General features: G+C 37.0%; 1 long non-coding RNA gene across 1 annotated transcript in view; it reads right to left on the bottom strand.

Moving 5' to 3' along the window:
- Positions 1 to 9,892: 9,892 nt before the first annotated feature.
- LOC135409877 (uncharacterized) overlaps positions 9,893 to 23,158 on the bottom strand; it is a 50,999-nt gene continuing 37,733 nt past the window's right edge. The window contains exons 3-5 of the long non-coding RNA XR_010428405.1: positions 22,180 to 22,325; positions 17,688 to 17,793; positions 9,893 to 13,539 (exon numbers count right to left, since the gene is read on the bottom strand). This is a non-coding gene — a long non-coding RNA (uncharacterized LOC135409877). The remainder of the gene's footprint in view (positions 13,540 to 17,687; positions 17,794 to 22,179; positions 22,326 to 23,158) is intronic.

Here is a 23,158-nt window from a genome sequence, read left to right as displayed (position 1 = left end):
GCGCGGCGTGGCCGGCCCGGCGGAGGGGAGCCGCTCCGCTCCTCGGCGGGGCGGATGGGGGGTGGGAGGCGGGGGAGGGGGAGGGAAGTGGCGCGAAGGCAGGTCCCGGCGGCAGGAGCGACCAAGCTCGGGGACCATGTGGGTGAATGAAGGGCGGCGGCTCCCGCCTCAACGTAAATATCCACAAGCCCCGCTCCGCCCTCATTAGAATAGAAAACAAAGTGCTTCCGAGCGCCGCGCCGCCCAATCGCCGGCCGCGGCCCCCGCCCCCGCCCGCCGCCGCCTGCTGCGATTCATCCACGCACCAGGCATGCACCGAGCCCGCCGCTCCCCCGGCCTGCCCCGCGCTGCACGGGCACCGCCGACACCGCCGCAAACTTTGTCTCCGCCGTTCCGCTGGGGCCGGGCCGCGGCGGGGGAGCGGGGCGCCCGCCCTACCGCACCGCACCGCGCACGGCTCCCGCCGGGGGATGGCGGTGCCGCGCGCATCCTGCCTGCGCAGGCGGTGGGGAAGGGGAGGGAGGGAGGGAAGCGCGGGGTGGGGGATGCACATGGTGGCCCCTCGCTCGCGGGAGGGCCGGGAGAGGCCCGGCCGTGGGGGGCGGGCGGGGTTGGGCCCGCCCGCCGCCGCCCTGCGAAGTTGCGCTTGGTTGGGAAAGTGGGGGCGCCGCGCTCGTCCCGACCCGGCCCGCGCCTCTGTCCCGGCGTGGAGCTGTTGAGGGGGTGGTCCCGCATGTGGGTGCACTTGTCCGGGGGAAACTCCTCCACTTGGGTCTGGCGGAAAGGGAGAGTAGGAAACCCGAGTCGCGAGGGTGCCAGTGCGAAGGTGTGGGAGGGCGAGCAGCAGCAGCATCCCGGGCCGCCGCTCTCGGCTGGGGGTTCCACCCGCGACCGGCGGACCCCGGGGGGGCTGCTCTGGGCTCTGTCCGGTGGCAGCCGCCGACTTGAGCAGACTCCCTGCGGGCGGGCCCGGGAGCTGAGCCCTACCCGGAGCCGCTGTCGACTGCGGCCGCACCGAGGGCAAGCGGGTACCCGCGGCCGGGGGCGGCAGAAAGTCCGGGACCTGTGGGACGGATGGATGCTGTTTGTAACAAAGCTGTGTAGATGCGGGGGTAAAGTGCTTAAATGCAGTGTGCGACTAGGTTTTCCTATGGCCCTGTGTCATCCTTGCCTTTGCCTCAGTTTTCTGGACTCTGATAGAAAATGATAGTTGGAGATCAACATGCACTTCCTCGACATAGACGCTTATTTTACAGACTCGATTAATCCTGCATTTTAAAAAGTGGAAGTGCCTTTAGTTATTTTATTTACATATTATTATTTTGCACAAGAATTATATTTTATAGATGAACATTTCTTCAGTTCTGTATGTCATTATAAACCAAAAAATCACTTCAACTTCTGAATAAAAAGACCAGAAAAACTATAGCCTGAATTTGCCATTTCCAATGCACTTTGAGGTTTTCTTTTCTGTTGTATTATGTTGTTGTCCAACGATTTCTGCAGACAATAGAATAATTTACTTTTGTCAATTATTATAGTTACCTACAGTATATAGCAGAAAAAGTTTGCCTACTCTCAATTTGTCTTGTTTTGTAGATTTTTGGAATAGGACACTATTAGTTCCTAAGCTTGTAAATGCATTTCATTAAAGCTACAACATTCTCTTTTAGGTGGGTTTGTGGTATGAATTTAATAAACCAGAGAGTTTGGGGGGGGGTATATGTGATGTCAAATGTCACAGAAGTTGACTATGAGTTTTTTCTCATCCATACCTTGTAGTTAGTGGGTTTTTTCTCTTAAATATGTGTTTACTGATGTACACAAAAAATATTTTGCAGTTCTGTTTTTGATAAAGGATCATTTCAAAACTATATCTGCTTTTTAAAACCACAGTAGTGGAAAATGCAGTTGATCTTGGCAATATTGAAGTTGTTATTTCCTGCAGCTGAGACTCCTTTCTTGCTCCTTAGTCTTGTTTACCCCCCCCCACCATTTCTGTAATTTTTAAAATTTTTTTCTCGCTTTTTCCCTGTACTCCTGTAACTTTTGGCAAAAAGGCCAACAAAAGGTAATCAATAAGGTGCATACAGAAGGATATTTTTATTCTTACTGCATTGGATGAACTCCATGCTTTGCCAAAGTTAGTCGCAATAGTCCCACTGATTGAACAGGTAAGGTTTTAATCTTTGTTGTATATCTGAAGATTCCAAAGTTCTTTTGCAATTCTCCTCAGAATCTAGAGTAAATGAATTGATAGGAAAAGTAACATTACAAAATACAAAACTGTCCACTGGCTGAAAAGAGCCAACAAAAGCATAAGCAAGAAAGAAAGCATGCAAGAATAGTTTGTTTCAGTGAACTTTATTCATTTGCATCAGAGGGGATATTGCATTTAGTACCTAGGTGTCTTGTGTTCCTCTCACCACACCTAGAAGAAACATGCTATTGATGAAAAAAAAAAAGTATTATTTCACTGATCCAAGTGGTTGGGCCTATAGGGTCCAATCTGACTCCTGCTGAAACTAGTGGTCTTCATAAAGCCCCTGTGCACACAGGTCAGGCACAAGCACAGGTGTCGCTGTATTTTTTTCATAGCTCTAGTGGATTCTCCTGCAGATAACTTTCTTTGAATGTAATTTTGGAGTAGAAGCCACTAAATGAGAACAGCTTTCCTAAAGAGGAAAAAGTGACACAAGTGTAAATTCTCTTAAAGGGAAAATTTTTAAACAGTAAATATTGTTCTGTATCTTGAAGAAAACACTCAAAGGCCCTAAGACCACTCCTTTAACATGTATGAACTCATCTGTTTGTCCTTTAAAGAGTAGTGCCCTTATTATTTTTCTTCACTACAGTAGCCGAGCACATCACATTTATCATATTTAGCTTCACAACAGTGTGATGTGGCAATTACTATTCCCATATAACAAATTAAGAATCTGACATAATAAGGATCAGAAATTAGTGTTTTCAAAGCCAAAGATTACACCTTAACTAAGGCTAGTTTGCTCTGTTTTAATTGCTATAAAGAATATGGAAAAGATCAGTATACTTTATACATCACTCAAGATCACAGATAATGTGTATGTTATGCAGTACACACTACTAAGAAATCTTAGGAATTAGCTGTTTTACCAAGCTGCCTCTAAACAGAAAAGGAAAAAAAATGTTTTCTGAGGGGAAAATAAAACTTTTATGTTTGTTAAACAAACATAATTATCTAGTGATATGTATAGTAGTGATGCCAGCTCCTTGTCCATACGCAGTTACTAAATGAGAGTGTTATTAAAAAGAAGAGTTTGCAACATTCTTTTTGGCGACTTTAGGGTCTTTTATTTCTAGAGAAATAAATAAACTAAGTAGTGACAGACCAGCAGAAAGTGCTCTAGTTTGGTATTTTACTCACAATTAAAAAATTCACCATTTTTAAAAAAATTGTATTATTATTTCAAAATGTTACAAACTGTTTATCTGTAACAGAGGTGTCAGAATTAGGATTTCAGTCAGAAAGCAGAAAGAATGAAAAATCCCCAAGTACCTTTTTATGTTTACTTGGCACTGCTAATGCATGAGCCAGTTAAAATTAAAAAAATTAACTCATCTGAATTAAAACATTCTGGAACTACTGATGTTTTCAGACCTAGTTCTTACAGTTTCAAAAACACTAAATAAAATTGCCAAAACAGCAACCAAAATGGTGTAAAGAGGCTTCCCTGTTTTTAGGATTAGACTATACTTTTCAGTCAAACCATTTTTTTTGTAATCAAGCCTTTAATTCCTGCACATTTTATCATACTCAAATACATGAATCATAATTTCAAATATTTATATTTAGAAGGAGGCATGGACTCTGTAGGGAGGTGAGTTATAACAAGATACAGGAGTCCTCAGTCACAGGCAGTTAAACATCTATATTTGATTATTATTCTTGGGAGCGTAGTACTGCTATCATTCAACCATTAATTTTATTTCCCAGTGTTTATGATGTTATCCTATCTGGAGATCAGTGTTTGCACAGACTCTACCTATTCATTTCACTTGTAAAAATGTTCCCTTTTATATGTTAGTTTCATTTGAGGTATGGAAGTCTTTAATCTGTCGGTATTTTTCAGCATCTGTGGAGAGATGAAAATTTAACAGCTGAAGCAGCATGAAAAGAGGGAATGTTTATAACTGGAGAATGTTACATTTGCAGCAGTGTTTCCCTTACCTCTGTCCTCTGCGGCTCAAGTTTCGTGCACTCTGAGGCTGGAGTGGCTGGGTAGAGGCAGGGAGGACTCTTACCCTCCCCTCTCTAAAGCTGGCCAAAAGTGTCTGCTGCTGTGATTTTTATGGAGCCAAGTTTTGCTGCAAGCTGTGCCTTAGGTTTCTTGAGAATGCTAATAAGAAACTGGAAATACTCCTCAATAGGATGTTGAGCTATTCTGAAATACTTTGTGGAAATGTTTCTATTACTGTGATCATGATCCAGACATGGCTATAGGAAACAAATGTGTTGCTGAGAGGTGAAGGAATGAAGATAAGCTGCTTCATCTTCAATTATTCTGTCTATCTCAAGATTTTGCTCTCTCAGCTGTTGAAACTCTCTTTCTTGCTTACTGTTTCAAGCTGTTTACTGCCTTTCATTTCACAGTGCCTAAGTATCTTACCTGTGTTCTCTTAAATACACAGTCTATGGAGAGGCAAAAAAAGCCTCTGAACAGCTGGGGGAAAAAGCACTAAACAGCTGGAAAATAGGAGAAACCACAGCATTTACTTCAAACTAGATCTAAATTAGATCTAAAAATATGGGGGGGCGGTGAGGAGAGGGGCAGAGCACAGGTTTGAGAGCGGTAAGAAGAGATTTGGAAAGTAAGAAAAAGAACTGTTAAGAACAATCTCTGTAAAGAAGGAGAAGAAAAAGTTGAGAACAATCCAGACAGGATCTCTCCATGATGAAGTTTTGCTTTGACATGGTTCTTATTAATGTCCAGTCAGTCCATACTTCAACTTTTCTAGGTACTGATGGATGTAATTCTTGCCTTCTGTTCCCTTTGCATCCATGCAAAAAGCACATACTTTTTTTATCTGCTTTGTGAACAATCAACATTACTAAAAGCATGGTTTCAAGCCTCACAGTGCTTTATTGTTGAGGCTAAATAAATGAACATGCCACGAGAGAGAAAGCAAAGTGGCTGTTGTACCCTTCCACAAAATCCCCTCTTCACACTCGATAGGAAAGTTTTTCCTCTGTTGCGTAGGCACATTTACACAAATAATTATGGGATATACCTTCACAAATATGTAAGAGCAATTCCTGAAATGCATGTGGTTATAGAGACATGGTTATCTCTTGGGGGTCCCTGTACCTGGCTTAGCTAACCCAAATGCTTAATACAGCCACCTGTCTCCTGGATTAATTAGAGAATGAAGATTAACAATGAAAGAGTGGAAAAGGATGAAAATGGTAGATGGAAGGACTGGGGCAGCATATATCCTCTAGAGATTTGGGAACATGAGGATTAATAGACTAATAGAGAAAATTAATATGGAAAAGGGAATTATTGTGTAATGAAGAGAAAATTATGAGTGGTGAAAAAACTGAGGGTTTGACAAACTTTTTATGTTCATATGAGAGCAAGAGCTGAATACCAAGGCACAGTAGGACCTTTTGAATGTTACAGTAATACCTGTAGATATTATTATAGATGTTCTTCAGAATAATATCTGTAAACTCTTGATATTTATACTTAAGAATTTTATACCTCTGGCTGTCCCCTGAATCTTCAGGACTGATGCTAAATTGTACTTCAGGTCTTCTGATGAGATCTCTGCTTTGTTGGTAGCCTTTGACTCTGAAATTAGTCAACGTGTAAAGGACCACTGGCACCAGGACCAAAGTAATACCAGAGGAGCCAATGTTTTTTGAAGCATTTGGCAGCTTTGTTGACCAAAACATAATCGTGCTGTCCAACCAGAGTCCCGAACATTTGGGATGCACAGTGGACTGAGGTGCTTGAGAAATACATATTCATTGACAATATGCAGTAATAAATGTTATACTTCCCTTTAGTGCCTACATCTCTACAGACAATGACCATTACACATCAAAGATATCCTTTGACATCCTTTGAGTGTATTTGGAGCTGGGTGGACCCAATGTGCCCTCACCCCAAGGGAGAATGAAGCTGTCCAACCTCTATGAGCTGCATGCTCTCCATCTTGTCACCCCCACCTTTATTTTGCACTTCTGCAAACACTCAGTCCTTTATGTCTCCAGTGCCGGCTTCTGCTCCTACAAAGCTCTGTCATGCAAACATACCTTCTTCTGGAGTGAGGAACTGTGAGAAGAATATAGATGAAAAGGATATACCTACAATTTTCTTCTTATTTTAAATAATTTTAAGACATTAGTAGGAACAAACTTCAGGTATTTATTTTGTCCCCTTTTATGTAGCTTTAGCTCAAACTTCTTAATCTATCACAGCAAAATATAGTAATTTCATTTTTTTCCAACATTATCTGGGCAGGTAGGCTAGCGATCTGCAAACTTCTTGTTAGTGAGAAAAGTCACTCTGAATCCAAGGGGATGACTGTTCATATGTATATATTGAAGACCACATTGACTCTACCCTTCGTTGTGGGACTGTGCTGAAAATACTATACTGAAATACACATATATAGTGATGCATGTATACACCAATAAAAATGGTAATGATGTCATAAGCATTCAGCTGGCCCTAGTCCACTGTAGAATATTTGGCCTAGATTTTAGCTTTCTCAGTAGCTTTGTGTCAGTAAACCTAATGGTTCTTAGTGACATCAGAGCGCACATAAATGAAAATCCTTTGTCAGGTCAGCAACTTGTGAGAATTTACAACTGTTTCAAACACTGGTTCTAGAAGAGAAGAATGATAGGACCTTTCATAAGAAGAAATTCTGAAATGCTTACCTCCCATTTTAAATGGCTTCACAGGCATTGAACAAAAATGTTTTGATTATTCTAATGATGATTTTCACTAGATGCTACTAGGAAGAAGTTGTCTGTATCAGTTAGTTCACCTGACTTGAGTGCTCTGTTGCTTGGTAGTTATTGCTGACTAGCCCACAGCCTTCAGTAAGTGTAGAGTAGACAACATTTTGCTGAATTTTATGATTATTCATTGTCTTTTCTTCTTTTCTCCTACTCAGAGTGATAGGGAAGCCAGTGAAAGGTTTAGAAGTGAGATAATGTAATAGATGCTGTTACTGTGCTGACAACAAACCCCATCATTCCTTGTTTCTCCTTTTCTGCAATGCATATTGCGTCAGTAGGAAGGATAATTCTATGTCTATGAGAAATGGAAACTTGGAAAAGAGTTATCTGGTCACTAGCATTGCAGTAGCAGAATGGGGGAAAGGAGAAAAAATGGTTTTGTGTCAGTGTCTTTGATTAATTAGTTTGACCACTACCTGCGATACATATTTTAGACATGCAGTCTACTTGTACAGATAGGTCCATACACATCAGATGCAAATAAATATGTGTTTTCAACTACATTTAGGCAAATTCCATCACCTTTTTGTCAGTTTCTTCAACCTTTTCCGGTTGTGCATATCTCAGTTACATTTTTGCAGTACTATCTGCATTCAACTTCTTTGAAGCTAATTCAGATTCTTTCATGAACAGAGATTCATCTTAACTGAGTGTAGTAAGAGTGTTGAAGAGCTGTGCCAAAATGTAACATGGAACTTAAAATATTCAACTACAGCGAAACGAATATCATGGTCTATGGGCTTTCGGATACAGGAAGTAATTTTCATGGCCTTTACATATGGTGTTTATTAGCAGAGTAAATTTTCAAAAAAAGTAATCTGGACCTTACTTCTTTTTCAGAACAAAATTAATCCACTTTTTTTTTAATCTCATGTATTTACCTGAAAATAGCAAAATATAGGAACAATTATAAATATGACTATAATGAGTGAATGAAAATATAGATATAAAAATGTTATGAACAAATACTGTTCTGAAGGATCTGACAAATATTATTTGCAAATTAAAAATTCAGGAATCACAACTTCCATATTCAGAGGACAAATAACTTTTTATTAAGTTACAGTAGGAATTATTGTAAAAAATTTTTTTTTATTCAAATATACTGTTAAATCTTTTGCTTCAAGAGACTCCTTCAAAGTCTATGTCAAATGATATCTTTTTAACATAGACTTAACATTTTGCTTTTTAATATGTTATGCATGTCTGTAAAGAGGATGAGGGAGCCCATACTTTATTTTAGTGGAATAAAGCAAAACTCCACTAACATTTACTTCTTGTTAGAATATGATTGAATTTGACCAAGCATTTCTATAGTGTGAAGTATGCCTGTAGAAACAGATTCTGCTTATTCAGTGAATCTGCTCCTTGCATATAATCCATGTCATATCTAGTCTACCGTTCAAAAAAATCTGTTTGATGTAACCCTTATTCATTAAACCTGAGGGGGAAAAAAAAGAGTGTCCGTGAGAGATTGTGGTATAGTTTTCTCAAATTAACTTTCATCATCAACAGAGCTGTTAAGTGAGCTTAATTTGTGAAAGTTCCTTCTTTCTTCAGGGAATAAACAAACAATATAGTTTCATATTACTTCAACATCCAGAAGCCACTACATTAGGATTGAAAAAACCCCCGAAACCCTGAAACTTTTATGCAATCAATTACATTTGCTGTCTTCATCTTTTTATTTAGGAAAAGTTAACTACATATATTTCAAGTCATGAATTTCCTTAAATGTAAGAAAACACGAGTGAAGTGGCATATTGTACAAATTCATTATTTCATTTTGCTTATGCTCCACAAGAGTTTGACCATAAAGTTAGAAACTTGCACAACAATGTATTATAACTTAGAGACTCTTAATCTTAACAGACAAGTTAAAATTGAAGCCAATAGTGTTGAATTGTCAGCATCATGTGTGTAAAAATAAAGATCTAATAATTTTAAAAATTAATGAGCTGTCAGAGTTTCAATTAGTTGTTTGGTCATTTTTACAACAAAAAAAATCTGACAGAAATGTTAAGTTCCATCAGTGGAATAGGACCTCAGATTTATTAAAATGAAAAAAAATAGAGAGACATTAGATTGAAGAAATCTGATGGGTTTTGTCATGGAATGATACACTAAAAATAAAAAATGTGTGAAATGATTTGGTTGATATGCCAAATAATTTGTAATACTTTGATCTAACATTAGGATTGGAATGGAACAAATACAAGACAAATGCAGAGGTAAAATAGAATTTTTATTAAGAAAAACAAATAAAAATACCTCATCATTCTCTAAGAAGTTATTGTAATCATTAAGACACATAACAGTTATGACTGTTAGATATATCTTTAAAAAATGTTTTCTAGAATTACACATTAATTAAGCTTTGTCATGGTTCCTTCTGGAGCAATGGTAAAGCTATTTTTGACCTCAGCCGCACCATTTCCCTACATGAGCAAACAACATTATAATCTCTATTTTTAGCTCTCATGAAATGCTGATTGCCCAAAAAATATCTTAGCCTTTTTCTTTTAAGAAAAAAAAAAAGAAGAAAATTAATCAAAATGATCAAATCTTGTTGCACTGTGTAAGATAAAAATTGTTGATGAAAATGAAAACATTTTCAAGAAAAGCCTCAAAAGTATACTTTCTCTGCTTATCCTCAAAATATTTTCTTCTTTTGCTTTATTCCATCATCTCTTTCCATCTGCATCACTCTAGGTTTTTCCCTCAAGAAGACTTCTCAGCCTATAATTAGCACAGGCATAATGAACATGTTTCTGGTACACAAGCTCACTAACAGCTGCTTTAGGTATCACACCATCACACTACATTGTAGTATCCTGTGGATGCACTTGGAAAATGCCTTTTTTTTTCCCCCCCTGCTCCTGATCGCTCATGCTGGGGTTTTAATACACTCATTGCCTCCTTATGTGCCCAAATAAGAATAAATTAGAAATTTGAGTGCAACATTTCGACCATGGCATATTACTTTGTTATTAAAGAAGTTATTAATGAAGTTCAGAAATGTAGTTAGAATATTTACTGTATAGATGTATTTACAAACTGATATGATCAGCTTGTCTTATTGTGTCTTTCAGTCTGGAAGACTGAAAATGGTGGTTTGATGTAATGTCAAAATAAAAAAAAATCAAAATTTATTTTCATAATACACATATGCATATGTTATTGGTAAAATGCTATTGATGACAAGAAATCTGCAGTGGTGATTGTGGTGAGAAAGCTGAATATTTCCTTAGAGATTGTTCCATTTTTTTCTGATGAATGCAACAAAGAAAATTATTCATGCCTTTTAGTTTTACAAAACAATTTCAGCTTTGTTCAGTTACACCAGTCAACTTCCTCCAGTAAGTTTATCTGGTGAGGAAACAAGAAATATTAACAACTTAAAAGTAATCTGAATTTAGACTCCTACATTTTGTATAGGATGAACTGGATATTTTGGGGGTTTGCAATGTACCTATACCATTGTGGCAGCTACAAAAAGGTTTACTTTTTACCATAATGAAGAAGTTTTTAGGACCTTCAAACTGAAAACTTCAGACTCAACTCTTCTGAATAAGAGCATAACCAATATGAAATAATGAGTTTGTACAATATGTACAAATGATTATTTTTTTCAAATTGTAAGCTAAACCACTTTAAGATACTACTTTACCAAAAGAGAAAAAAAGTTGCACTACTCTGTCTTCTTCCACAGCCCAGTATCTAAGCAAAATATTTAACTTAACATTGACACTTCTCAGTAGCTTTTTCTGGCCAATAAACATGGGACAGATTTATCAGTAACATAATTTTAGGAGACTTTGACACCTTATGGTAGCTAGCAACTTGATCCAACAAAGGCAAGACTGAAGACAAAAACAAATTCCTTGCAGAATAGAAGAGGGTGTAGTCAAACTGATACTGACACAATATAAAGTGAATTACAACCCAAGACCTTATGCTCTATCAAGCCAAGGAATCAACTTTCATAGACAACAGAATAGAATAAGAATGTTTTAGATGTAATCATAATAATAAGCAGAAATAGAGACAACAATGGGAGAAATGTGATGATATTTAACTATACTTTCAAAAGATACAAAGGTGTTCGGTTAGTTGATTTTTAATATCTTTGTCTTTATTCTGATTTTGAGGATTGTGGATAATGTGAGATGTGAATTCTCCTGTTTCTTTCCATATGTTCCTAGAGCAAAAATAGTTTCCTCTCTTCATATGGATTTCTCCAAATAAGGAATGAAGAAGTGGTAAATTAACTCCTCATTACTACAGAACAAATGCATGCTTCCAATATGCTGACTTGAGGGGAGAAGAGGAATGAGGAGACAGCTCTTTGGAAAACTCTGTTGAAATCTGTCTTCCAGAAATTTGCCACTTAATTACAGATTTATTTTTTTAAACAGCATTTAATTATTTGTCTTAATACATATAAATGCAAAAAACCCCAAAAAAACAAAACAAAACAAACCACAAACCAAACAAACAAAAACAACAACAAAAAAACCCCAAACACCAAAAAACCAGCCTGAAACTTCTGACCTCAGTAGGAGGTCAACAAGTTAATTAAACTGCATTTTCCAATAAGTTTCATTACATTTGTAAATCCTTGATTCTGGTAAGAATCAAGGTAGGATGATCCTGTCAAAAATTCACCACTATGGGACAACATGATTCAAACAGCAGAGGTGACCAGATATGAAATCAAATGAGAATGTCAGGTAAGAACTGAGCTACAGAGCTGTAAAGAGATCCACAACAAAGAGCTGAATATTTTTATTGGTGTGTGCTGTTACTCAGACCTGTGGATCCCAAGAAATTATCTTTGATAAGGGCAGATTCTACCTTCTCTTTCTGTTTTGATTATTTCTTCAGCACCACTTGTACTTTAATGTACAGCGAATACAACATCTGTTACAAGATGTAATAACATCTGTTGTCAATGATTGTGGGCAAATAGACTGGGCTAGGTGCAACAAATGATCCAGAATGACAGCAATTATGGGTCTCTAACACAAATATATATGATTAAAATTAACAGCATAACAGCAAACATAGACTTTTGCATCCACTAGGACATTCTACTGTTCTTTGAAAAAAATAAAAACGCTGGAATTTTTTCAAGTGATCATGCTATAGCTTTATGGAAAACAAATCCCTAAGTATAGTATATTCAGGAAAGTATGTATGTGAGTATGCATATGTATGTTTAGAATTAAAGACATCAGGCATTATATTATGATGGCGTTCTATTTAATGTTATTATAGTCTAGAAAGTGGTATTTTTTTCCATTCACATACATAAATTTTTGTAAATGAAATTAGTATTCAAATAGTTAAACGTATTTTTGTTTTAAGTCAAATGTTTTGACCTTTAGAAACAGCCTATTTTTCTCACATTCTGGCTTGCTATTCTGCTTGAGTTTAAAACCAGCATCTGCTTCCCCATTGTTTTATAAGAAATCTTCTGTGGAACAAGTGATATATTCATTGCAAGCATCGAGGTTAAAAACAAGTTCTTGACCTTAAAAATCAGTAGACAGAATTATCTATTATAGTCCTTTTATTTTTGTCTTCTTTCCTTACATCAACAAAATGCATTTATTATGTCAACACCTTTAGCCCTTCTTCTTTATGCCACTACCTTTCCTGGTATCTTCATCTTGTTTATTTTGAAATCCTTGAATATTTTACTGGGAACAAATCAGTACTTTTCAAGGTTTTCAATGCTAAATTTTCAAAGATATGTATTTTAATTTCCCACATGTAAGATTTGCTTGTTCCTACATCATCTTTCACATAATTATCTCTGATTTACCTACTTCCTTGAAATGTATGGACATTGCTGTATGAGCTTAGTTATGGCTTTTGTCTGCATTTACTTTGTTCTCAGTTCATGGTTTTGAGTATTAACTGTTCACCAGTTATGAATTGCTGCTAAATAGACTTGAATTTCAAACTTGTATAGTGTGCTCTCTCATTATTTGATTCCATGTCTTACCAAATACAGATAGTTTTTGTAGGAGCTTTTTTAGGTGCCTCTTCAATCACATGATAGTTCAACTTTCACTTTTAAAAAATTTTCATGTTGCTGGATGCAGAATAAAACTTAAAGCACTATATGCTGTAAAAGTGAATGTAAGTAAGAAAATTATATCACTTTATATTACTTTGCATCAGTGGTTTGGTTTGGTTTGGTGGGGCTGTATTTTGATTCTGTATTTTGATTCTTTCTAAAAATTTGCATTTTCAGGACAATTTTAGGTTTTGACTGACGTTTCATCTTTGTGAGTTTTTATCTTTTATTTGGTATTGATGTCTCTTCTTATAAATGATTATTTAATTTATAGATTGATATGCATATCTTATTTGGTAATAGTTCAAAACTTACAAACCTGGAAAATGGAAAACTAGGAGAAGGCTGCTGTTTATGATACTGCAGAATGCCATTAAGGACTGAGTTTCCCAGACATGCTGAATGTCCTTCTTGAATACTCTGTCCTTATACATACCTGGAAATGCATAGAGAATAAAAAAATAACTAAAACATTGTATGCCTTTAGATACTGGATGCTACATATTGTTATGCTTGCAATGCTAATCTATGCTGTAAAATTAGCTCTATTAATATAGGTATCCTCACTGGCAACCAGACACTGTTTCTGTGCAAAGATATCCAATGAAAATGAAAGGCAAATACCAAGATTCACATATTCAGCTAGGAAAAGCTGAGAAACTGAAGGCATAACTTAGATGCCCAAATACTGATATGATATGAAAATGTGTGCAGTTCTCTAAACTGCTGTTTGATGACTCCAGGAATGTTTAGAAATTGTCTCATTTTTGTATGGGTGAAATAGAACACACATCTTATGCATCAATATTAACAATACCTGAGCATCAGCAAGCTCAAATAGAGAGGAAATTTAGTTTTTATTTCATGCACGTAACTACTTCTATTTTTTATTTTTGAAGGGGCATGTGCTATTAACTGACATTAATCAGAAAACAATTACCACCTTTGGCAAAGATCTCACAAATGCTTTGCTATACCCTGAGAATATGGAGTTTATTTATTCATAGTTAGAAATACAGAATGTAAAGTCCACATAAAAGTGAAATGAGGTGAAAGAATCTGTGAAGGACCAGGAATCAGAATGGGGAGAATCTCAGAAGTGGAAAAAGATGTACAGTGATTGAAAGGACTTTATGATACAGACTTTACAGTTATTATGTATATACACATTGTATGCTTCCCCAGAATTTGTATTTCCCGGCCTGTTCACCTCCCTGCTCCTCTGTTTCTCTGCCGATTGGCTGGAGAAGCTGCAGAGAGGGGACAGCCTTCATTCGCCCCTTCTCTCCCCGGTTCTTCCCACGTTCCTCCCTATTTTGCCCGTGTCCCTGTCCTGGTTTATCCCCCCGCTTGTCTGTCTCATGCTCCGCCCTATGTTCTGGCCCTTTCCCCTCTCGAGCTGATAAAAGACCTGGTGCACACGTGAATAAAGCATTCTACCTGCATCCCACCTTTGTGTCCCGGACTCGTGCAATGCCACGGTCCCCCCCCCCCTTTTCGGACTGCGGCAAGAATCTACGTGGATGACAGAGGAAAAATGCTCTCAAAGCATTTTTCTACATTTTTTAAAATATAATAGAAATCTGACTCTTGCTTTTCCTAGACTTTTTCTCATTTTCAAGTAGTATCTCAATTAGAAACTCAATACACGATTGCATGTCTGGTCTGTTTTCATAGACACTTGACACTTTGATTGTGAGTTAATGAATTTTCTTTATTTGATTTGAAATATAAGTTTAGATATGCAAGCATGAGTCTACATTTATCTAATACAATAGGATTGTTACTAAAATACTTGGTAAAAAATGATGTCAAACCAGATTCTAGTCCATATTTAACATTCCTGTTATGGAATAGCATTTAGAAAGCATCTTTTGTCTTCTCTTGATATTTGTTCAGTGGAAACTGAAAGTAAGAGTGCTTGAGTCATCTCTACTTGTGGATGAATAAGTGGACAAATGAAATAAATTAACCCTTAAATCTTCAGAGCATGTGGGACTGCACAGCCTCAATACACCAAGGCTTAACCTCTCCAGAAAAGAGCAAGGCTGGAATTCTGGAAGGCTCTTAATGGTGGCTACTTTCCTGCAGTGTTATCATAGTTAGTGTTCAGTTAGTTATGAGTATCTGTATCACGTATTATGTTATTGTTAGCTTTTGATATGTTACATTTTAGTTTGGTATAAAAGGCAATGTGGGGCCTCTAAGGGCCAAGCTTCACAAAAAGGAATGTGGACATCTAACATGGATATCCTGTCTTTATTGGCTTGGAACAAGACATAATAAAATAGAGTTCTTGCAAGCACCATGAGAGACAAAGGTGAAATCCAAAAATGGATCTTCATTTTGCTGCCAGATATGGTCTTGTAGCTGAAGTTCTGAAACTTCAACTTGAAAATACTGAAATTCAGAGCAAATCTTCAGTCACCTATCTTGCCTACAGCCATTTAAGATTCAAAGCGTCTCCACAGCTACATGGAGAACATAGAAGAACACTTACATGGATGGATGACATTATATTTAACTGCAATAATTGCAAGCATGACTTCTATCCTTCAGTATGGTTGCTGGATTCCTGCCTTTTACTTAAGTTACTGTGCCACTAGTCAGTCATGACAGACTAGATGGTGTGAGAGACTTGTGTTCTTAAGTCTAATAAGAATGTAATACTCAGCTTTCTGGATAGGAAAAAAAAATGAAGGAAAAAGAAAAGAACTGTCACATAACTGAATGGTGCTGGTATAAGACACCTCCACATCTGTTGTCAAAATGTCCCCTCAGTGTACAAGATAGTTTAACTCATTCATAGGACTGTGCATCACTCTGATTGACACCAAGGGAGCCTGGCTTAATACATTCAATATCATTTCACAGTTAGACAGAAAGACATTAAGTTTTGTCATGTAAAGTTACTTTTTGGATGTGGATCTTCAATACTCAATGAATCCTATATGGCCCATTTTTTATCCTACTGCACAAATTGGGAAGCACTATAGTCTGTGGATTTTACAGAATGGTTCCTTTTTTCTAAATTCCAGTATTTTTTTGTCGTGATGTTTTTCCACCCTGTGCAGAATTAACCTCAAGTTTTTTTCTAAAACTGTAGCATTTATCTCTACCTTCTAATATTTTTATGAAGCTTATTTACTGTAAACATGCTGAATTTGGTTTTTTGTTTTTTTTTTTTTTTAATATAGCCTAGCTACCCATATTCATACCAAAAACTAGACAAAAAAAGAAAAACATAAACAAACACCCCACTAAAGAAAAACCCCCCAAAAAAAACCCAAATCCCAAGAAACCAAAGCAAAACAAAAATCCTATTAAATGTTTTCTGAACCAAAAAATAACCAATGAGTTAATGTGAATTCAAACTGATTTTCTTCTCTGTCACTAACTGAGAAATAATTCCAGTGTTTAGTTATTGTCAGGTGGTCAGCCAGTATAAGTCAAGACCTTTTTTGGCCATAGGTGAAGTCGAGTTCAACACTGTTGCTAGGATTCACCTTAGTAAATACATATATTTAAACTTTAGAATCTACACTTGACATAGCCATCCAGGCTTCCTTTTCTCACTGCAGAGAACAGTTTCTTCTAGAGTGAACTTTTTACCTACGGGAATACATAATAAATTCCTAAAAGTGCCTTTTCCTTCCCTTTAAGTATAAAAGAAGTCTACACTGACCAGCTCAAGTTTAGGTATTATAGATACCTAAAACTACCTGAGTTGTATTTACTCTGTACTGGCAAGATGTTTCATTCTGTTTTCCACTCAAAATAGTATGCATTCCTATATCTACAGATCAGCCGCCAAAGTCTCATCCAAAACAGTAGCTTTCGTGCCTGCAAACCGCAAGTACCTTTGATCACACTTTGTTCCCCCAAAGGTTAACACCGTATGTAGGCATTCATAATACTTGATATATCATGGATCTTGAAACTCCTCCCACACACCTGTTGAACAACACTGTGTTTTATACTTTGGCATATACATACTATACTTGATCTGAACTCTGTCTAAACATGACACAACTTCCAAGTTCCTAAGTGTCTACATTCCCATTTCACTAGATCTTTCTTCAGACTTTATGTCTCTAGAGTTTGGAACAACAGGATTCTTACCGCTGTGTCAGTGTGTTTATTGTCTGCATATAGAAGAGTTTTGAAGAGCTTCAAACTGAAGTGAGAAAATGGTATAGTTTTAAAAGTTCAAAGAAGAATATTGAATTGTGTCAAAGTATACCTCCACAGTTTCAGTCTGGGACTACACATACAGGATGTTTCTGTAAAAAGGAGATACAGAGGCACAAGGTATGTTAGCAGAAAGGAGCAGAGGCAGAAATAATGACCTTCTGGTACCTTACCAGTGTTCATTTTATGATCAGTTGTGAAGAACTTTGATGTGAGCAAAGATCTTCACTTAAAGCAAGGAAATATGTAGCTTTGTAGCTCGAATGATTGTGAAGATGTGATATAACTTGGCAGAAATTGTTCTGAAAAAAAGAACTTCATTCTCATAAAAATAAGATATTTTCTTTATAGTTATCAGGGACAGTATTGTGAAAAATTCAGCATGTTACTAACCCGCAATTGTAACATCAGATGAGGGTAACTGTAGTAGCAACAAGCTTGTCCTTTCACCCCTACTTCTACTTCCTTTCATTCCTTTCTTTCAGCTGTGCTGTTCAGGCTAGGGAAAGCAAAATGTATTTTAAGATTATTTTGAAATTCAAGAGAATAATAGCGCCTGAATGGAAAGAAGAGCAATATTTATATAGAACAACAGTATTTATATTAATATTTAAGAGTATATGGCTATGTCCTTAGCAAACATCAAATTATGAGAAAAGTGTGAATAAATACACTCAAGAACCTTGAATAATGCAACAACATCTTGTCAGCATAGCAGTTGCTCTATCATTACTCCCACTCTAGCCTGTTTCTGGACAGTGATAAAATACACTTTCCTAACTCAGTAAGAGATACCTGAGTTCTGAAATTATTTGATAAAGCAACCTTCCTTTGTAACTTCAATGTAACTTGAAATCCCTTCCCTTTACTTTTTTTCCAGAGATTTGTAGAAGCTGTCTTGAATAGTTAGCCTTTTCTCTACTGGATCTTGAAGCAGAACGTCATTTTAACATTGCAGATGCAACTAGAATTATAGGCTAGTTCCCTTTGTAGACAGTGATGGTCCTTCAAATGGATGGCTCCTGTCTGCGAAGGATAACTGGCATGCATCATCCTTAGATGTTCCTGGCTTTCTACACTAAGAAACCTGGGCAACTAGTATAGGCCAGCAACAGATTTAGACTGCTACAGCTGGATTGCCTAATTCCATCTTTCTGTTAGTTATCCTTCCCAACTCTCTTTCCCTACAGAAATATTTTGATTAGATAGAAGCCAACCTAAATTTTGTATGTCTTTATATTGTATATTTGGAGAATGACAACAAAATTTTTTTGTTCCAAAGTGTCTACCATCGGTATGACTGTGCCACTGGGGACTAGTTTGACCTTTTGAAAAACATCAAGCCAAGGTTTGCCCACTGGATAATCACTCTAGTGATTGTATAACAAATCTGAAGCGCAGCAACAGAAGCGGATGGATGTCTTGACAATGTTGCCAGAGTCAAACATGCCAATGAGATAGGAGAAATGCAGGAAAAAAAAAGAAATGAAACTTGGAAGTCAAAGAGATAGAGGAGAATCACAAGAACCAACATAAAATGCTGCTTCTAGAAGATCTCTGAAGTGATTATGAAATGAATGGGCAAGACATGGATTTTTCATGGGATGTGCTTAAGAGAGTATGCAGTTAGGAGAGGGAAACCTCAGTAATACAGACATCTGTGGTTTTGTTTCTGCATAATCATGGACTACAAAATATGCAAGCAATATTTTGGAAAGGGAGAACTGGCAAATGAGCCACAAACCAACAAACCATTAGCAACACAGACTTCATTCTGTCTTTAATCAAGGCTCTGAAAGAAGACTAGATGCGGTATAATAACTCTTATAAGAGCCCCTAGTTTTTATATAGGATAAACTCCAAGGTTTTATCCTATATCTGATGCTTACACATAACTGACTAGTTTAGTGCAATAGTATACCTACTTTTCTGGATGAACAGAATTTAAACGTAAGTGAAGAGAAAGGAGATTTTATTTCCTCAGTAAGTAAAAAATACTAGAGTTGAATACAAAGACAGTGGACTCAATGTACCATATGACAGGCCAAATTTGCCATGCCACCTGATTAGTCAACCTGATTATAGTCTCCAGGCAGCTTGCACATGTGACTTAAAATAGCATCTCTAATGTCTTTGTAGTAACAGACCATGTCAGGAAGAAATTCAGCTGGTTGTTTATATGCAAACTACACTTTTGTAGCCCATAATTCATAACATCCTAAATTTAGGAGGTGATCCACTCTCCCTAAGGATCGGAAGCATCATGATGTACTCACCATGACCCAATCAAATGAAAGGCAGCAATAATGTTACAGTTCAGATTAGTCAATTAGAAATGCCATCTTGCTAGAGGGCACCTTTCACCACAATCTGCATTGCTCAGAAAGCAGTTCAGTTAGACAGATAACACAATCCAAACAGAAAATTTCCCAGCTGTCCAGTTTAAAGACGAAGTTTAAAATTGGTGTGCATCTTATTTTAAATTCGATTAGAACATGGGTTTCTGCCAAAAGGAATAAAAGGCTGTTTTAAAGAAATATTTCAGTGATATATATTATTTTCTTCAAGACATAAAGGATAGCATGAAAAAAACCATGAAATTGAAAGTAAGGGAATTTAAAATGAATTGTTTTAGACAGAACTTTTATGGCAAGGAATGAAGACAAAAAAAATTATTTTCCCTTCTCTTTATGTTGGGGTATTGCTGCTTCTAGCTGGTTACAACATTTTTTGCCTTTGGTCTTATGAAATAGTATAAATTACATTAGCTGAAGCTGAAAGGTCTCAAAGAGAGTCTGTAATCTCTCAGCATGATAATCTGGGAGAAAAGCACATTTCGAAGCTTTTGTGTGTTTTGTGATACATGAAACAACTATACTTACAAAGCTTTCATTTTGCTGTAACTCTTGGAAAAAATATACTGCTGTTTGAGTCTATTATCACCTTGTTGGGCTCTCACTTGTAATAGTTTGCAAACAGTTAGCCTAAGTAAATGTATGTAGAAAACCTTCAGAATAACTAGCCCTGTGACTCTAAGGGTGCAGGTGGATTATGATAATTTTTGGAAAATTTTATTATATAATGTCTAATGTCTTTCTGTATGTTTAACATGCTTTATTATTCCAATAATTTTTCTTCGTCAATTACTTCCAAATAAGCCTGGTTTATAAAAATACCAGTATAAGTAAGTAAGCATGATACACAACAATAAATTATTATCAGGCCAACTGTGCATGCATTCTCATAAAAGCTGAAGGCATCCTGGAAGAACACTTATTACTTCACAAATATCTGAAACTCTTGTCCCAAAACCAGGGACAGGACATTACATTGTCGTTGCCTTTAGTGATCATTAGTAAAACAGTTTCAGATGATCCCCTAAGGAAACAAGACCTCTGTGGCAACACTTGCTGTGTGGGTATGGTATGTATATGCTACTAATTTAATTTCAGTTACTTCCTGCTTGATCAATCAGTTTGGACAGAGAGTTGGAAGTATGAAAAATATGTAAGCTCTTGTAGTTTTCATAAAAATAGGTACTTGGAAAGAGAAAACCATATTAGTATACATAAAAGAAAATCTTCTGCATGAACTCAGCCCATCATAAAGGCCAAGGACTGAAGAGGAGAAATAATTATAAAAACAAATCAAACCAAATGAACAGCTTTGTTAAGGTCTAGCAATTCACTGCAAGCTACAAACTTGTCAGTATAAGAATTCAATTTACCTGACATGGACATCTTGCTTCCACCTACAGCTTAGATAAGAGTTACCTCACCAGCACTGGCCATCTGAGAGTTATTTACCCCAAACTAGTCATATGGGCTATGTCTTTACTACTGAGTGATACAGGGCTAAGGACAAACCCTCAGACCTGAAAGTGAGTAGTGTTGAATAGCCGTAACTAGTAGTGCTGTTCTCTCTCCAGGAAAATTAGGTACTTTTTGAGAAGATCTGCTTCTACAAACACATGAAACTTAAGTGTAAGGTATCTAATAAAGATGGACAGAGTTCAGCTTCAGATTTTAATTTATTCTGGTGCTCACTGAGCAACCTTAATGTCAATAATTGCATCCATATCTTATTCAGTGGATTTGCCTAGAAGAAAATAAGTTGGAACAACCTGAGGCACTTCCAGAAGTAAAGAATTAAGTATTTTAAGTAAGTATATATGCAGTGTTCGAACTCATTCCCCCACGATTTTTTATTTCATAGTAGGGGATCCACGATCAGTGGAGCTAACAGACAATTCTAGAGGACGAGATGAATTATCCTAGAAAAGACACCTCTGCTCTTGATCGTAGTTGAAATGTGCGCAGTACACTTAGGCTAGACAATCAGCTTTTAAACAGTTTAAATTAGGTATGATTAATCCCAGCCTGGAAAGTACTGAACTGCTCTCAGGCTACCTGAGTTCCTCATACAGTCAATGAGGAAGGCTAGGTTTTTTTGAAGATACCGTAAGGAAATTCAATTAGCTTAACTTTGCTTGTTAAACTGAATCAGGCAGAATCACCCTCTTGTGAAACAAACTCTTACTATTGACTATCCAGGAAACTTAAGCACTTGCTTTAGAAGGATTGCTTCAACAAATTCAAGGCGTTTAGGTGTCCAGTGAAGATGAACAGGTTTATTTTTTCAGATTTCATTAGTACTGGTGCTCAGTAAAGAACCTTAGCATCATTAGAGCTATTAAATTTTAACATTTAGTATTAAAATAAATGTTTATATTGTCATTTTTATAATCTGTTACCACAATGGCAGAAGATTACAAAAAAGTTACAAAAGGCATGCAGTAGGAGGCAAAACATTGTAAAATGTCAGATTTTTCACCTATACTGTCAATGTCATTTGTATTATTAAGAACTTGTCTAAATTGACAAACGTAGGAACATTTCCCAGGTAGTGGATCCAGGTGTATTATCCAGCTGATTTCTAGTTGGATGACAACAGTTATGGCCCTTTGGATGAGTAGAAAAGAAACTGTGGCATAGTCAGTGTGACCCCTTGCTTGGCACACCATAGTTCATGCTGTGAAGATGTAAACAAAAGTTTAGGAATGGCACTTTAGGTCATGTCTGTATATACACATACACATACACATACATATATAAAAATACTTTTTTAGGTATATTCATAAAACATTATAGGAGTTTTGAAAACAGTTTGTTAACTAGAAGATCATTTAAGCTAGAAGCAACATGCAAATAAATAATACAGTAGAAATCAAACAACCTCCCTGAAAGTAAGGTGAGGTCTATTTGATGGATGTCCTCTGAACAGCAGACACATCAGGCTCAGAATAATAGCATAGAAAAAAAAAAAAAAAGAGAAAGAGGATACATTTGTACCAGAGGGAAATAAAATTGCTCAAGGCTGCAGCACTGTGGAGGCTTGGGAGAAATGGTAGTGTTTTCCTATCCCTAGGGAATCTTGGAACTGATTTCAGAAGGCAATACTCTGGATGGGCTGTAGCTGAATTGTTTCCTCTATGGCTAACATATACACTAGGAAATCCTTATGCTCAACCATGAGCAGACCTTAAGGAGTTACTTAAAGACATATTCTAAATTTGCCTTTTTATGTCTTTAGTAACTTTCCAAATCTTTTTTTCCAAGTCTTTTTTTTCCAAGTCTTTTTTTTCCAATTCTTTCACTGAGCAGTTTATCCTCCTTTGCTAGGACAAGCTTGTTTCCTCCTTTAGGCTTTTCTGCAAACTTAGGGAGAATTGCAGATAACAAACAGGTCCCATTAAAGCAATGGCACTCCCATTAAAGTGATGCTCTTTTATTTGGTTATCCTCTGGCTAGCAATCATCTAGGGCAAACCCTGAGGCTACATCTATATGACTAAATAAATAGGAT

This window comes from Pseudopipra pipra, chromosome 2, assembly GCF_036250125.1.
Source record: "Pseudopipra pipra isolate bDixPip1 chromosome 2, bDixPip1.hap1, whole genome shotgun sequence".
Classification (NCBI taxonomy): Eukaryota; Metazoa; Chordata; class Aves; order Passeriformes; family Pipridae; genus Pseudopipra; species Pseudopipra pipra.
Note: the sequence above shows the minus strand (reverse complement) of the source record. Positions and strands in the feature narration are given on the sequence as shown.